The sequence below is a fragment of the Rhinopithecus bieti genome, unplaced genomic scaffold, assembly GCF_001698545.2.
Source record: "Rhinopithecus bieti isolate Rb0 unplaced genomic scaffold, ASM169854v2 scaffold_15336, whole genome shotgun sequence".
In the NCBI taxonomy this organism is placed as follows: Eukaryota; Metazoa; Chordata; class Mammalia; order Primates; family Cercopithecidae; genus Rhinopithecus; species Rhinopithecus bieti.
The window spans coordinates 658,058-663,425 of NW_016808678.1; positions in this window are offsets into that span (position 1 = coordinate 658,058).

Below are 5,368 nucleotides of genomic sequence, written 5' to 3' on the forward strand. Positions count from 1 at the left end.
GGGCGGATCACGAGGTCAGGAGATCGAGACCATCCTGGCTAACACGGTGAAACCCCGTCTCTACTAAAAAATACAAAAAACTAGCCTGGCGAGGTGGCGGGCGCCTGTAGTCCCAGCTACTCGGGAGGCTGAGGCCAGCCTGGGCGACAGAGCGAGACTCCATCTCAAAAAAAAAAAAAAACAAAAAAAACCCTACACCTTCTAATTAGGGTCTGGAATGAAATCTTTATATGTGATTTTTTGGTCATTGTTTTAAATAAATTGTACTTTTTTGGTATGCCAGTCATAAAGGTCTGGGGACTTCTAATCTCACAATTACTCTAATCAAAGTTGCCCCTTGCAAACCAGGAAATGGTTTAACCCGATCGGCTAAAGAGGGAATTAGCATTTGGTGTGTAATATAACCCTGGCTCTTTGTACATTGGATTTTTCATTCCTGGAAATATAAGCCAGGAGTGGCTTTATGATCACACTGGGTATAAGCCCTGTCTGGTTAAGCTTGGCTGGGCTTTTCATTTTTTTTTCTTTCCTGCTGGCAGGTGAGGATATTCAACTTTCGCCAACACATCTGAGGCATGCTCTAACAGCATCTTGTTGTGATTTACTGCTTAATTATAACTGTATCCATGTTTGCCTGGGCCTGCAAAAGTACTGAAGCTCTTTTAGTTCCCACTAATGTAGGCAGTCATAGCTACAGACTCAGAGAAGACATTTTTTATGTTTAGTGAATTATTGGTAAAGTGGTACCAACCCAAGTCAACCAAAACAAGGATGCAGGAATAAAGCAAAGAGAACAGAGAGAGGAAACGTGCTATCAAGGAAAATGAAGTTGAAGAAAACCTAAGCCTCGATGTTGAAGCAATATTCCCGAGCTTGGGTCATAACAGATTTTCAAGTGGTAATCAAGAGATGACTTGACCTATTCCATGAGTGAGAGGGAGGGAAAGAGAGAGAGAGATAGATTCATTCATAGTGCTTCATGGAAGCAGAACTCAGGCCAAAATTTACATACTCAGAACAAAAATAACAACTTGAACATGCAGGTTCTTATTTTGTTTTTTTGAGACAGAGTCTGGCTATGTTGCCCAGGCTGGAGTGTAATGGCGTCATGATCTTGGCTCACTGCAACCTCCGCCTCTCGAGTTCAAGTAATTCTCCTGCCTCAGCTTCCTGAGTAGCTGGGATTCCAGGCACCTGCCACCACACCAAACTACTTTTTGTATTTTTAGCGGAGACAGGGTTTTGCCATGTTGGCCAGGCTGACCTCAAACACCTGGCCTTGAACACCTGGCCTCAAGTGATCCATCTGCCTCGGCTTCCCAAAGTGCTGGGATTATAGGTGTGAGCCACCATGCCTGGCCTGAACATGCAGGTTCTTATCCAGATGACTGCAGGTAGACCCCAACATCTGAAAGCCTGTGAGTGCCACTAGCCAAGGGGACAAGATAGGAAGACAGGCACAGATGATTGGTCTGGAGTCCAACTCTCCCTGCTGGAGGACGACATATAGTAACTCGATTTCACTTTTTCTCAGGAAGCCAAGAATTTGTTTTGTTGGGACTTTTGCTATCTCCAGCCTTATTTTAAAGTTTGTCTTTCCTGAAAATCCTGAGTGGTGGATGTGGAGAAGTCACTTTTTATAGCCACCCTTGGAGGAGTAACCCCGAACTCTTTCCAGTCTGAGGAAACCTGAGGGATGCTGTGAAATTTGATTTGAGGCTTTGAAAGGGTGACACAGGCTGGGTGCGGTGGCTCATGCCTGTAATCCCAACACTTTGGGAGCTGAGGCAGGTGGATCACCTGAGGTTGGGGGTTCAAGACCAGCCTGACCAACGTGGAGAAACCCCGTCTCTACTAAAAATACAAAAATTAGCTAGGCATGGCTCATGCCTGTAATCCCAGCTACTCGGGAGGCTGAGGCAAGAGAATCGCTTGAACTCAGGAGGCGGAGGTTGTGGTGAGCCGAGATCGCGCCATTGCACTCCAGCCTGGGCAACAAGAGCGAAACTCCGTCTCAAAAAAAAAAAAAAAAAAAAAAAAGGTGACATGGATCATCATAATAATTCTGGACTCTTTTAAAGCCCCTTTCATCTGAAGATCTCGAAGACCCACATAATAATTAATTATTCTTATAGCACTGCTTGGATGTGCATTGATGTTAGGATTCTATGAGCCTTTCCCTGGTGCTTATTCTACATCTGTAGACTTCAGGTTCCATCTATTATTAGAAAAAACATATTTCCCCCAGTTTGCAGAGAAAATGAAAGTGCCTATTAAGAACATAGCTCTGGGCCGAAGTCTGTGGGCTGCACAAAGAATTTCTGTATAAGGCAAGATCTCTGCCCTCAAGGAATTGACAAGTCTATTGAGGAGATAAGGAGCATGAATACCCAGCCTGGGCAACATGGCAAAACCCTGTCTCTACAAAAAATACCAAAATTACCCAGGCATGGTGGTGCGTGCCTGTGTCCCAGGGAGACTGAGGTCAGAGGATTGCTTGAACTCAGGAGGTCGAGCCTACAGTGAGCTGAGACTGTGCCACTGTACTCCAGCCTGGGTGACAGAGCAAAACCCCACCTCAAAAAGGAAAAAAAAAAATGCACGAATATAAAAAAATATAAATTATTACATGATGGTATGACTAGTGTAAAATGAGAAGTTTTCAGCGGGAAGGATCACCATGGATGCTGATAATCAACTTCACAGAGAACAGGAGATTTGGACCGGACATTTTGGTTACTCATTTTGTGTGTGTGTGTGTGTGTGTGTGTGAACACAACATATGCATTTCGGGAGGGGATGGTGGCATGGGTAAAGGTACTGAGGTAGGAATATGCATGACTCACTTAGAGTACAAATATCCTGATATTGCTGGAGTCAGGGGAATAAAGGAAGAAAAGATTGAAAAGCTGGGTAAGTTAGAACCAAACAATGAGGAGACTTAATTATCAAATTCTCAACATTTTGACTCTCAGTATATTCCAGAATAAATTAAGATAAGAAACTGGCCCATATGGACAGTTAAAGCTCATGCTTGACATGAAATGATAAAGGAATGGAATTGGCTGCAGAAAGAATGAAGAAGGATAGCTTAGAAGAGATGGTTTACCTAGAGAAGTAATTCTCACGACGTGGTCCCTGGACTGGAGCATCAGCATCAACTAGGAACTTGTTGAAAATGCAAATTGCTGGGCCCCTGCAAGACTTATTATCAGAAACTCTGGGGCTGGACTCAGCAATCTGAGCTTTAAACAGTTCTCAAGTTTGAGAACTAGTGAGCTAGATAAATAATCCCTTTAGCAGATAAATACAGTAGCAGAATTCTCTCTATCCAATTTATGTTTTGCATATGAAAAAACAAAACTGTTAAACCAATTATTTGAATTATTTTAAAAACTTTTTTTGTTGGCCGGAGGTAGTGGTTCACACCTGTAATCCCACCACTTTGGGAGGCTGAGGTGGGTGGATCACTTGAACCCGGGAGTTCAAGACCAGCCTAGGTAACACAGCAAAACCACACCTCTACCAAAAATACAAAAATTAGCCAGTCTTATGACCTGGTCTCAAAATAAATAAATACATAGATTAAAATTTAAAATATAATAAACCCTTTTTATATAAATATTTTAAACCTACACAAAAGTAGACAGAACAATAAAACTTCATATACCCATCATCAGATTTAATAATTATCAAGATTTTGCCACATTATCACTTTCTCTCTCTCTGAATTTTTTTTTAATCCTAGAAATTATTTCAATTGCCCAGACATGGTGGCTCACGCCTGTAACCCTAGCACTTTGGGAGGCTGGTCAACATAGCGAGACCCCGTGTTTCATAAATAAATAAATAAATATTTTTTAAAAATTTCAAATCACCCATATATATTTCAGTATGTGTCTCTTAAAAATGTACATATGTTCTTGTTTGACCATAATGTCAATTTCACACCTAACAGGATGAAGAGTACTTCTTATTTTCACCTAATACCCAAACTATAATCAAATATCTCTGATCATTAAAGTGCAGTCTATTTAATTATATTATAGTTGGCTGTTTTCTATGATACCCACTTAAAACAATAAAATTAGAGAATACTAAGATGGAAAAAACTTTAGAGATTTTTTTTCTTTGTAAAATGTCTCTTAAAAAGAATATTCCTGACTGGGCATGGTGGCGGGTGCCTGTAATCCCAGTTATTCGGGGGGCTGAGACAGGAGAATCACTTGAGCCCAGGAGGTGGAGGTTGCAGTGAGTGGAGATGGCACCATTGCACTCCAGGCTGGATGACAGAGCAAGACTCTGTCTCAAAAAAAAAAAAAAAAAAATCCTTTTAGACATAAACAAGTTTAGAAGTATTTGGATGGGGGAGGAGGGTCCTTCTTTGTTATCTATGGACTGGATATAATCTGTAACATGAGTTTCCATTTTGGATACTGTGACATTATGCTAGTTGTCAGAAAATGTAATTAATCAGCTAAATCTTAGTTGTAAGTACAGCTCCCTGCCATATGTCAATAGTTATCTGCTCCATTCTCTGTGTACTCAGCAAAAAGTGTTAGGGAAATGTGTGGTGTTTCCTGACATTGCCTTGGAAATACCTGTTCTGTTATTATCCCAAAATGGGTATAGAAAATGTAGTAAAATGAGACTTGGCACCGTGGCTCACACCTGCAATCCTACCACTTTGGGAGGCCAAGGCAGGCCTTGAGGTCAGGAGTTTGAGACCAGCCTGTCCAACATGATGAAACCCCGTCTCTACTAAAAATACAAAAAAATTAGCGGGGTGTGGTGACGGGCACCTGTAATCCCAACTACTCGGGACATTGAAGCAGGAGAATGGCGTGAACCCAGAAAGTGGAGATCGTGCCACTGCACTCCAGCCTGGGTAACAGAGCAAGACTCCATCTCAAAAAAATAAATAAATAAAATTTAAAATAAATAAATAAAAATATAGTAAAATGTTCTCAGCACCTTTAAAATATTCTTAGCTCTGTTAATTTCCAGAGTCAGAAGTAATAATAATGTACACATTTATATAGCACTCTTAAGCCTTTTATCCACATTTACTCATTTAGTTTGTTTAAAAAGCCATTAAGAATGGACTTACATGATGCAAAACAACAGGATAAAACAGACAAATGAAATCATAAGCTAGCTGACCAAATGTTTAGGTAGAAGGAAATGGTTTTTTAAACTTAATTCTTTCAGCAAGTAAATTTTTCTGACTTGGATAGATAGATACTGTTATATATGACCTGTCATTTCTATAATGGTAAACTTTGATATTTATAAAGTAAATAATTTGATTAGTACATGCTCAAGACATGCACATAGTGTATGTGTACTTTATACTCTTGTAATTATA